Source organism: Vespa crabro, chromosome 21, assembly GCF_910589235.1.
Source record: "Vespa crabro chromosome 21, iyVesCrab1.2, whole genome shotgun sequence".
Taxonomy (NCBI): domain Eukaryota; kingdom Metazoa; phylum Arthropoda; class Insecta; order Hymenoptera; family Vespidae; genus Vespa; species Vespa crabro.
Window position 1 is genome coordinate 1170821 of NC_060975.1, and position 13628 is coordinate 1184448.

A 13628-nucleotide genomic window follows, 5' to 3' on the forward strand; every position below is an offset into this window, starting at 1 on the left:
TGGTCGATTCTCTTGTGGGAGTGAAAGAGAGAGAGAGAGAGAGAGAGAGAGAGAGAAAGAGATAGGAGAATGAAAGAGAGAAAGAAAGAAAGAAACGAAGCAGCGGACAATACGAGCGCTGACGCGCGTACCAACGAACGAATAAAAGGAGAGAAAGAATGGAAGAAAGAGAGAAAGGTGGTATCCTGTACATTCCTGCCTTTTTGCCGAGCGGTCGAACTGGCCGGTCAGTCTGCTCTATATAAGTATATATATATATATACACAGACATATATACAAGGTGTTCCTATTGATCGATTCACATAAACATTGAATTGTCAAATAAAAATCAAAATGATCAGCCATTTTCGTTTCGAATAAATGTCGACATACAAATCCTTCATTTTTAATAAAAACACTTTATTTCTTTTTAATGATATTCTTCTTGATCAATTAAAATGAACACCCTATATATAAGTATATATACATATATAGAACATTATATATATATATATATATATATATATATATATATATATATATATATATATATACGTGTCTCGATTCCCCTTCGTTCAATCACTCTTACTATTCTTTTTTATTCTTTACGTTTCGATCTCAAATCGAAAATGGACGAATTGTCTGTCGATCTTCGAAAGTCATTCGTAATTTACTTCGATCTAAAAGAATCTAAAATCTTTGACAGCCTTCTTTTGCGATATCCATTCGAAATACAATTATAATTTGAACGTACTATGATACATATATTCTCGTTATGGAGCTGAGAAGAATTAATTTTTTTCTTCTCAATGAAAAAATTGATTGTGATCTATAAAAACAAAACAATACAATTAATTATCTAAACAAAAAGTAATTTTTTCTTCATTATATATGCGAGTACATGTACGTGTACGTATGTACCTCTTTTTATACGTTCCTTTTTCATTATTATCAAGAAAAGATGGAGATCGATTGGTCGGTCCTATAAAAAAAAATGTACTATATTATGTGTGCGCGCGCGCGCGCGCGTGTGTGTGTGTGCGCGCGCGTGTACGAGGATTTTACTTAACTCCAGAGTGGAAACAACGAATACACGGTTCTTCTTCGATCGATTTTCACTTTCTTCAGAACGTCGTCGACGTAGTCTCAAGAGAATTTGCTAGCTTTTCTATAAGAGAGAGAGAGAGAGAGAGAAAGAGAGAGGGAACGAGGAAGAGAGAACACAAGCATTTGTTTTAATATTCATGCCGTTCGGTTGGCCCGAACTTTCCTAGAAGTTATTCGTTCATAAATATTGAAATGTAACAAGTGGCACATTGACTGACGGAAAAATTACGTATAATATGTAGTTTGTTTCGAAAATAATTGTAGTGGTTGTTGTAACCCCATCTTGCAAAGGGAAACTTTTCGATAACACGAATTCACAACGTACTATATGTATATACCTACTCGAAAATCGATCATTGTGTTCTCTTAGCTTTATTTCTATTGAAGAAACATTTCCGTGAGAATTCCCACCCCCCAGCCACCCACCCGCCGCTAGTGGTACTTCTCACGATGGATATTTGCTCGGTAAGAATCATTTTTCCGTTTGTTCCGAATGAACTTTGAAGAATCGTGTCGTACGAACTCTCGAAGATCTCGTAAATAGAGCGAAGAACCGCGGAAATTCTTCGCGAGTTGCGAACCACACGAGCAGATTTCTTCCGGCACATATTTCATGATAAAGCGTAAGCGAGAGGAAGAGAAGTAATAAGAGAAAGAGAGAACAGCTTGCACGAGAAAATTCGATGCGATCGTACGTCAATGTCGTTCCTCTTAAGATCACTATCGCAAAATCAGCGTTTAATATTCCAGGAACGAGGAAAAAAAGAAAAAGGACATTGAGGAAACGCATCACGCGATATGAATTGATGCGGTAACATGTCACGTTCCATCCTATTATCAGAGATATATTTTCCCTTAACATTATTATTGTTGTTGTTGTTATTGTTATTATGATTATCATCATTATGGTTCATCCTATTACTGACCACGTTTCTATCGTTAATTATAATATTAACTAATGTAGAATTGTGATATGTTAAGAAAAAGAAGAATAAAAGAAAGAAAGAAAGAAAGAAAGAAAGAAAGAAAAAGAAAATAAAAAGAAAAAACCGATAAAAATCTTGTTACTTCGGTTGAGTCGAGTAGTTGAATCGTAACAGGTCGTTTCATCCTCTCTCTATATCTATCGAAGTGCGACGACAGCTCGAAACTTCACCTTCGTGGAATTCGAAATCGGTGTTCGACATTGTTACTACCGAATTAACGATCCTCTATTTTTCGTACGTTTCTCAAAGTTCTCACGAAATATCTCGAGGGCCTGCTTGCTTGCTTGCTGCTGCCTAGTACTCTACTTACTCCTATCAATAGTTTTCGTCGTTCAAAGGAATGGACTAAAAGTAAAAGGAAAGAGAAAGAGAGAGTAAGAGAAAATTTCTAGAAATTCGTCCTACAAAAAGTTGGAGTTGTCCGTTTCGACTTTCGGCTATATGAAACTTAGTTAAGTTTGAAAAAGAAAAAAGACTTTAGAAAAAATAGACAAAGATGCAGATAATGTATATATATATATATATGTATGTGTGTGTGTGTGTGTGTGTGTGTATAAAAAGAAAAAGAAAAGTCACGTTTAATCCATGGGTCACTACGATAAATTTATGATCCATAGATAGGGCCGCCGGTCGACTCTAGCAGCATCGGTATAAATGCAAATCCTACGCCATGTTTTAACATCCCTTCCAATGGTTCCACGAGCGATGACCCGTGAGAAAATCCGATCGGCGAATCGCATTGTCGACGATGTAAATCGTAAAAGTACAATACTACTACCAGTACTACTATCTACCCACGACTACTATTACTACTGGTACTACCACTATTACTGGCGCAACTACGAACCATTTTCGAGGTATCGAGACCGAAGAAAAATATCCTGGAAATTCGATAACGCGGTATAACTGCTTCCTTCTCTCATTCTATTTTTCCTATCACATATTCAGTATGTGAATGTGTACATATATATATATATATATATATATATATATATATATATATATATATATATATATATATATATCAATGGATAGCTGTGTAAAGCAATAATTTCTTATGTCAATCGATGGTGAATATGTTAAACAGATACTTTCCTTAATCGAGTACCTCCATTCGAAAAAAGAAATAAATTCTGCAGAAAAGTAAAGCTATTTGATCTTATATACGGCGAGAAATTTCATTTCTCAAGAAATATTCATCGATAATCATTAAAAAAATTCCAATTAATTATTTTTTTTTTTTTTTTTTTTTTTTTTTTACAGAAATAGATATAAAAAAAGAAATAATTATCACTGACCTATTTGTATGGCTCTTTCTCTCTCTCTTTCTCTCTTTCTCTTTCTCTTTCTCTTTCTGTCTCTCTAAACTAAAATTCACTATTTCCATGTAACATAAGCTAGTAACATATGACACATTGCACATTATTAGATCACAAAACATATTAAACATATCGCTTACACGGAACGTTAATGTTCCTCCAATGTTAACGATAATTATTCTAATCGATCGAACGAGGAGAAACGTGTAATGCAAATAATTATTTCTTGCGATTAACTATTCAATTTCTTTCTTTCATTACTTTTTCGTTATTTATCGGCAAAACGAGAAATAAATAAAATACAAAATTTAGATAGAAAAGATCGTTCTAAAAGGGGATTCCTTTCATTGGAATAAGACTACTATGCTTTCTTTGATGATCAAACTCGAAGCCTCTATTTTCGTATCGTAAAATCCTCTCTTTCTCTCTCTTTCACTCTTTTCAGTAAGTTCTCCCTTTAAAGGAATGCAATGTTGCACTTTTCGGTGTATCATTATCATCGTAAGGCGTGATACCATCTATTTGGTCCTCGAAAAGAGGCAAGAGAGAGAGAGAGAGAGAAAGAGAGAAAAAGAGAGCGAGAGAGAGGGAGGGAAAGCTGCTATCCTCTTTTACTTTACCCTCGCTTTTGCCTCGTCCACGTCCTGATTCATTCCTTTGATCGTGAAGAAGGAGGCCAACGTTACGACAATGACGAAGGATGCTGCGTGACATCGCTTATAAAAGAGAGAAAAGTGAGATGCGAACCAAGGTACATATATATATATTATACATATACATAAGTTTATATGTATGTATGTATATATGTGTATGTATCTATGTATAATGTAGATACAACTTTTCTCATGGAGCTTTATAGAAAATTTATATACATTTATATACAGGACGACTTGGTATAATATTATCGTTCTACTAAACAACTTCATCTTGAATTTACCCGATGCAAAAGTATTTCTTTTTACGCATATAACATTTTTCTCCTATTTCTTCTCTTTATTGTTTTCATTCATTTTCTTTTTCTTTTTCTTTCTTATTATTACTTCGACTAAGATTGATTAATTCATAAATGTTCGATCGGAACGATCGGAAATAAATTTTTGTTTAAATCGAACCGAACTATAGTTTTCTAGTTTTCCTTTTTTCTTTTTTTCCTTTCGTTTTCTTCTTTTTCTTACCAATAATGAAATCTCACGAAATAGTATAATAAATTAGAGAAGACATTAAGAAATTCAAGAGAGGCATGAGAATCTTTCTGTAAAACTTTTCCTATGGCGAACAAAAGCATAGTCTTAGATAAAGATAAAAGAGAGCGTGAATGTTTCCGCTAAGATTTAGATCCGCAAAAAGGTATAAAAGGAATAATAAAAAGGGGCCACGAGCTCCAAAGGGAAAAGTGTGGAAAACTGTGCGATATGGTCGACGCTGTAAAAACTTGTCCGAAAGTAAATTCTCTCTTTCTCTCTCTCTCTCTCTCTCTTTTTCCTTTTTTCTCTCTCGAATACAATGTGCTACTCACCTTTTCCGGTCGCTTTAATTTTATCAACTTTTCATCATGTTTCCGTGAGTAACAACAGATATATAGGGTGAACCGATAACCTGAAACGATATTTTAGTTTTGTTATTTGAAGAAAAATTATCTTCATGATAAAAAACAATATTTCTATACAGACACATTTTCAACTTGACCACCTTCGTTCATTATATTCAACGTTTTAATATATACATTCTTTTTTTGCCTTTTTTATCTCATTTTGTTTTTTCTTTTTTTTTTTTTCTTTATTTGATTTTAAATGAAAACTCAAACTTTGTTTCAAATTTTCAGTAACTAATTAATAATTGAAAATTACTCTCATTCTATATATAAATGACTAAGTTAATTTATTTTATAGTAATTAATATTTCTCATATACAAGTGAAACGTTAATTAGAATTCAAATGATAATAATTGATTATAGTATCAAACATATGTGTATGTATATGTATGTATGTATGTATGTATGAATATATATATATATATTTTAGTAGATGTAAGAAATAATGTAAAAAAAGAAAAAAAAAAAGAAAAGAAAAAAAGAAGAAAGAAAGAAAAGAGAAGAGAAGAAAAAAGAAAAGAATAGAAAGGCAAAATAAATAAATTCCTCGGGTAGAATATTTATATGGTTGGTGGAAAAAGACATCTTTCGTAAAGAGACACAACCGTGTCGTGTAAAATATCGGGTGACGTACACGATTGTCTCCGCTTTCCGTCAAGCGTTAGAAAATGGAATGCGCACCCGTCGTCGTCGTGAGTTCCTACATCAATGCCAACCTGAAACACAGACATTGTTCTCGGCAACGTTTACGGCGTTATCACCGATGTTGGGCTCGTGTTGAAAAGAATAGAAAAGCTATGTGTATACGACGATGCAACGAGGGCCAAAGTTTTTCCATTATCCTCGCGAAAACTCGTCCTTGGTGACTCGTTTACGCGAACGAAGGGACAGGAAGGGAAGGAAAAAGGGAGAGAAGAGAAACGATCGTCAACAAATTGGAATGAATTAGAATGATTTAGTCGAGAATTCGATGAAAGGAATGAACAAAGAAAATCCAAAAGATATTTCTTCTTCCCTTTTACCTTCTTTCTTTCTCGTTTTCTTTTTCTTTTCTCTGTTTCAAAAATTCACAAGATTTTACATTTATTTTTCCTTTTCAACGGAACTTTTTCTTTACAAAAAAAAAAAAGAAAAACAAAAAAAAGAAAAGAAAAGAAAAGAAAAGAAAAGAAGAAGAAAAAGAAAAAAGAAGAAAGAGAAAAAGAAGAAAAGGAAAGAGAAAAAAAGAAGATCGTCTTAAATAAAAGGAAAAAGAGTTTCTGGCGGTCGATATAAATTTGAAAAGCGCCTTAAAGAAGAATGTGTTTGGATCGATAGTAAAAGCAACGTGGGAGGTACCAGCTCAGCTAACTTTCAAACGAGAACGATAAGGTGCTAAAGAAAAAGATGAAGAAACGTAGGCAGAACAAAGTAGAAGAAGAAGAAGAAGAAGAAGAAGAAAAAGGAAAAAGAAAAAAAAAGTACTGCAAGAAGTTGAAAAAGAAGAAGGTTAGCGAAAGAGCAGGAAGGAAGATTCTCGTTTTCTCCGCCCGTAACCGTCAGTACCGACGAGGTAATCGAATCGAAACTATAATAACTTTGTCCTGAACCGCGGTACCTGCGGACAAACTTGATTTATCTTCGACAGCATGACGACCGCAACGGAGTTCTTTTCTCTCCTTTTTCTTTTTCTTTTTTTTTGTTATACGATGGACGAAGAATAAAAAGTAAAAAAGAAAGAAAACAAAAAAAAAGAAAGAAGGAAGACGATCGGTGAACTTCGATCATGTCGAACTATTTTTCCTTCTTTTTAAAAGATTAATCGAAGATCAAAATCTTTCTAAAGAATTATTTGACGGTTGCGATTGCTCTTCAGCAAAAAAAAAAAAAAAAAAAGAAGAAAAAAAACAAAAAGAAAAGAAAAGAGGAGGAGGAGAAGAAAAATGTACTAAAAGAATTAGGTTGTTTTCAAAAAGAAAAGAAAAAAAGAAGAAGAAGAAGAAGAAGAAGAAAAAAAGAAGTAACCTATTCATCTCTATATTTTTCGTGCAAGTACTATGTCGAGTGAAAAAAACAAAAGTGCTGATAGACAAATTCTCACCGATTTTCCCTCCTCCCTACCCCTCTCTCTATCTTTTTTGAACTCCCACGAGAATCTTTTCCTTAGTAAGTACGAAGTCTTTTTCCTACTTTTGATTCGTTCCTCGTCCCAGGAGAAGGGTTGGGGAGTCCATGAAGAAGAAGAAGAAGAAGAAGAAGAAAAAATAAAAGGAAAAAGAAGAAAAGTCTGCTTGTACTACATCGAACGACCAATAAGCACGTCCACTCGAATCCAGAGTCACGTGGCTCAAGAGAGAGTGCTTTGACGTTTAGATATGATCTTTTCGAATGATCTCTCGATCCGTTCGACGATCCAATTTACGTTGAATCGCGGAAAGCTTTCCCCTTTGGTACATAGAAACTTCTAACTCTAACTCTAACTTCCTCCCTCCCTTTCTCTCTCTCCCTCTCTCTCTTTCTCCCCTATCATATATATATATCGTACCGTTTGTATGAGAGCTTGATTTATACTCATTCGGAATAAAGAAAAAGAAGAAAAAATATGGGATGGTAAAAATGGAAAGTCTTCAGAAGCATCACGAAATTGAAAGAAAAAAAAAATGAAAAAAAAAGTGGAAAGGAAAAAAAAATAAAAAAAAAAAAAAAAAAAGAAAGAAAGAGAAAAAGAAGAAAAAGGGAAATAGAAAAGTGAAGTGAATCGAGAGAGGACGTTTGACATGGATAACTTCTTTTCTATATATATATATCCTCACCGGTAATTACATACGCATGGCCCTCGTAACTCGTGGTAGCAAAGTTTATGCCTCTTTTATGGACTGTGAAAGATTAATTATCGTCCCCATTCGTTCCCATTCGTCGTCGTCGTCGTCGTCGTCGTCGTCGTCGTCGTCGTCGTCGTCGTCGTCGTCGTCTCTGCGTCTACGTTCGTCGTTATTTAAACGTCATCGTACACGTCGCGGAGCGTTTCGTTCGAGCACCTTTGCGCTTTAATTCCCTTTCCACCCTTTTGCAATTACGTTAATTAACGTAATTGGACAGGAAGTTGAACGTACGAGGACGAATCGAAGTCATGGAACGCGAACCGTTTTCTCCAAGGATGCTCTTATCTCTTGCGCGACTCCTCGGCAAATTATCCCATTAAAATTAGCATACCATCATCAACTCACCCCTCTTAACCCTATCATCCTCTAGCCACCATCCTTCATCACACCATCTTACTCGTTCTAGGAAAGCTATGAAAACGAAAAAGACTCACGACGTCACCAACTACTTCCTGCACCGAGAATCTTTCCTTTCGTTTGACCATTCGGCTCAAACATCCTCTCCTCCACCTTTTCCTCCACTAACTTTCACCCCTCTTGACCTCTCGCCCGTTAATCATTAAACTTATAAAGTTAAACTCAGCAGGTTATTTGCATAGTTTCTCACCACGAGACGCTCAATATAACTCGGGAATTTATCGTCATGCATACGTGTCGCGAGGCTATTAATTATGACGCCCGTTATTCAATACCGTGCCTGCTTTTTTGCTTCCCTTCTTTCTCTTTCTCTCTCCTCCCTCTCTTATTCTTTTCCTTTCTCCTTTTTTTTCCTCCATTTTTCTTTCGTTTTTATCCGGCGACCCCATGCCCGCAAGTTACGCGAGCTTTTACGGCGACCTTCGTTATTTCCTTTAACGTGGCTACGTTTATATACTATGTCTTTCTTTCTCTTTCTCTCTCTCTCTCTCTCTCTCTCTCTTTCTCACTCTCTCTTTCTTTCCTTTTCTTTCTCTTTGTCTCTCTATCCCTTCGTCCTTTACCTCCTACTCGTGCCAGAAAATTTCTTTCTGTCTCTCTTTCTTTTTCTCTTTCTCTACTTTAGTATCGATCCTGTGGTAGGCCGGAAGATCTCAATGATGACGACGAGATTGTCTTTATCGTGTCTATCCAAATAGTTTTCACTTTTTTCTTCTTCTTTTTTCTTCCTTTTTTTCTTTTTTTTCTTTTTTTTTTTCAAGGACGTTTCGGATAAAATATTTCGTAAAGGATGAAGAGTACAAGATTAGATTTTCAATGTTTCTCCGTTTTCTGTCGTTTATAGTCGATTCGTCGTTCGAAATAATTCAAGTAGGAATTCTTGAGGAGTCAAGGAAATGAATTAATTTTTAAATGGGCTGTTAAATTACACGGGGAGAAGAAGAAGAGGAAGGAGGTGGAGAAGGAGGAGAGGAAGGGTGTAAATCCCTTAAAATTCTAAATTAATTTCAAATAAGTTTAGCAGAAGTTCTTAGCTACTTCGACATTCTTTTCACACATACATACATATACATACACACACACACATATACTCTCTCTCTCTCTCTTTTTTCTTTTCATCTTTCCTTCTTTATCCTACTACGGCCCTTTGTGGACCACCCCTCCGTCCCCACCAACACAATCTTGAACGAACGAAGCAGCCATATTAAATTCTTGCTATTTAATTTGAAGACCCTTTTTTCCGCTTCCAGACTTTAGAAAGTCGTTGACCTAAGTAATTCGATTCTTTTGTCCTCGGGTTATCGAGCCTACGTTAGCGAGCGATATTGAAAAAGGTTTCCCATCGAGAAAGAAATTCTTTCACCACGAACTTCGACTTCTTACTTTAACTTTTTCACGATACCGAACCCTTACTCTGGTCCCTATCGTAAGATCTGACACGTATAAATGAATGAACGCGTTACTGCAATCGAAAGATCTCGCGCGTAGCTTTTATATATATATATATATATATATATATATATATATATATATATATATATATATATATATATAGGGTGTGCCTTTTATAAGATTCATTTCGAACATTACGTCAGAGGTAACAAAAAAAGAAAAGAAAAGAAAAGAAAAAACATGCCATAGAAAATATCGAAGTCTTCGAAATAGTCTTCTTAATTTCAATAAAACTTTGTTAGAAAAAAAATAAAGACAAAGAGAAAAACAGACTATGAGTCATTAATTTAATATATATGCATATATATATGCGAAGATGTACGGGAAGAAAAGAAGTTGCTCATTAAATTTTTAACAATTAAATATCGTCAGAGAATATATACGTAGCATGTTACTTACTCAAGCGCATAACTATATCAACATAGTATTATTACCAGTGAATAAAGATCAATATCTCTTTATATATATATTAGAATAACCAAAGAATATACTAATAACCTCGGGCTTTTAGAAATTACTAATAAAATTAATTGGAGTCAATAACTCGTACACGTCAATTACACATACATAATGTAACTAAATCGTGTTTTCCTTCGTTATCCTTATGTATGCAATAGTACAATTATATGTAACTATATACGTATGTATATATTTCAAATATAACACCATTATATAACAATAGACGTCGACTGTTCGTACTGTATTATTATACATAGATAATATAAACGGGCATGACCATTTATAATTGCTTCTAATTAGTAAAGGACTTCACTACTGATTTTCTCTTTCCCTTTCTTGCTTCATTCATCTTTCTCATTAATAATGAAAGAGAAATATTCCTCACCTTACGAAATTAAACGTATTAATGCAGTTATCAACCTTCGGTGAGCTTTCATTTACGAGAAACGAGTGACTCGAATGAACGCCCTGAATTGGGACGACACGAGAACATAAACGTCGTCATTGAATAATCGCCGCTAGAGAGAAAGGGAGATAAATAGAGCGAGAGAGAGAGAGAGAGAGAGAGAGAGAGAGAGAGAGAGAGAGAAAGAGTGAGAGGCTATAATATTCTTCTATGCTGAGGAAATAGATAGAGACAGAGAAAGAAAGAGAGAGAGAGAGAGAGAGAGAGAGAGAGAGAGAGAGAGAGAGAGAATGTGAATGCATATGTGTATGTACGAAAAAGAAAAGAATTACGAAACGGAAAGAAAGAAAGGAAATAAAAATAATTGAGAAAAGAAAAAAAAAAAGAAATGAAGGATTATTTCGCGAGGAAAATTTAAGTCGTGCTGCTGGTAACAAGGTATACCCATCATCGTCGTTGCGTCAAGTAGATCACATACATGCATAGATAGATATATATATATATATTTTTTTTTCTTTTTCTCTTCTCCTTCGGGCGTTAAATCCGTATTCGTCTGGTCGTCGTAGGACTTGCCGTAGAGAGAAACCAACGCGTGAGAATAAATGCAATCCGAAGGGAAGAAAACGTCGAGTAATGTTTCTCTGGATAACATCAGATATGTGCTTGGGATTATATTACGTCGTTATATCATGTTCTTACAAGAGGAAAAATGAAGGAAAATGGAACAATTTGTTTTTTCTTTTTAAACCATTAGGAAATAAAGAAAGAAAGAAAGAGAGAGAGAGAGAGAGAGCGAGAAAGAGAGATAGATAGATAGATAAAAATAGAACTCAAAAATTACGTCAAACAATCTGCATAATCATCACTGCTTTTATTTTATCATATTTCTTTTTTTTCATCTTATCATTTCTTTTTCTTTTTTCTTTTTCTTTTTTTTTTTTTTGTCTTTTTCCATTTGCTCAGTACAATCCAGTTCCCCGTGCAATAATGCAAGAAGGATGAGAAGCGAGAATGGAGATATCGTTACCACGAATAAACATAGAATAAAAAGATGATAACCGGCTAGGAAAGAGAAAAAGAGAGAGAGAGAGAGGGAGAGAGAGAGAGAGACGAAAAACGGATAACGTTTCGATTTTCTGCCCGGTTTCGATTTCCGTGTTTCTATCTAGTCCAACCGAGGATCTTTCAGTATTCTCCCTTAGAAAAATAAATCCAATACAATAAAATTTCCTATAATATCGAAAAGAGATTCGTGGATCGGATATACCAACTTTTAAACATACAATCATTGATTACGAAAGAAAAGAAAATTGTCTTCTTTTTTTACTTTTTTGTCTTCCTTACACATCGACTCGACTCTCTCGTACGATTACACGAACTAAAAACGAAAAAAAAAAACAAAAAAAAAAAAAACAAAAAACGTATAAAATCGGAAAGAAAAATGTACGAGGAATAATCATTTTTCCGTCTTCCCTTTGATTAGTTTCATCCCATGAAGATCGTGACGTCACGAATAACCCCATCCAATAACCCATAGAAACCAAAGTAGAACGAAAAGAAAATAATAACCGAAGGAGTCCAGTTTAAGTAAAGTTCCATGTGTTACTCAATGCTTACCGATTTAGTTTTTCTTTGGTACGATAATATCTTTGAAGTTTATGGTTATCGTAGTAGTAGCCATATCGACGCTAAGGAATGATTTCAAATAATTAACATCAGCATGTGCGTTGCGATCAAACAGGGCGTAGATCCGGATATTTTTTGTTCTTCTATCCGCTGTAATTCACGGCATCCTTGCAACTAGTAAGATCATCCTGTTCCACCTATAACGATCAAAGTAAATAAAATTTCTTTCAAATACAATCCTCCGATAGTATTTCAATAGAAACCGACTTAGCAAGAACGTTTCAACGTTAAGAGAGACAATTCAATCAAATTTTATTAAAGAAACGTGATCCAGAGATCCAAGTGATATAAAACTAGATTAAATTCATCAATAAAGTCGCTCTATAAACTTGTCCTATATTGCCATCAATTTAAAATGTTAAATATTTCAAATATAACTTAACGAAAGAGAAATAAAGAGAAAGAGATAGTGAGCATTTTACGAACGATTAAATATGCACGTTTGATGGAGCTGCACAAAGGGTTTTACCGTACTCCATCAATCAAAAGGATCAACGTAAACGTAGGGCTCTATTGTGCATGCAAAAGGTACGTTGTAATTCGGTTATTAATTCAATGATAATGATGCTGCGTTCGCTTGACCGCCTCTTATCGTTAAATAGCAATGGCTAAATATATACACACATACATAGATACATATATGATGATGTAACAATTATATATAATGTAACAATTAATTTACAATAAATGAATATTAACTTGGTAATTTTTCCATAATTATTACTGTTTAAATATATCGAAAATATTATCTATTCATTTGCGCAATAAATACGATTAATAAATGTTCGACGATAAGCATATTAAAAAAAAAAAAAAACCTACTGCATAACCAATCTCATCAGATATCATGATAAAAAGATCCATGGCGTATCTAGTTCTTCTTCCTTAGGTATAAGCAAATATTGTGGCCAGTCATAGCCACAGAAGATAATCTGACTTTTGACCATTTCATTCGGTTTAATGTTATTGTAAATGCTTTTGAAGAGAATCATTATCGAGGATTATGTCGAACTACGACCAATATTATTCTGGCCAGGTTGTATTACAAGCATACAATAGAATAATTAACAATAAAATACAATGTCTCATTAATATGTTAAGTGTTAAATACTAATGTATTCCATGATTTGATTTAAATAATATATTCATTGTTATACTTTTTATAATCAATATCTTCAATCGCGATAATTCAAAATATAAATAATAATAATTATTGTCTCTTACACATAACCGTGAATTTATTCATCTCTATCATCAAATTTTTTTCTTCGCTAAAATTGAATGGTATGTTGCCACGTAGTTCGTCTCTTTTATGTGAATATGCGAATGGTATCTGTTTTAGGTATATTATTGCTATTGATAAA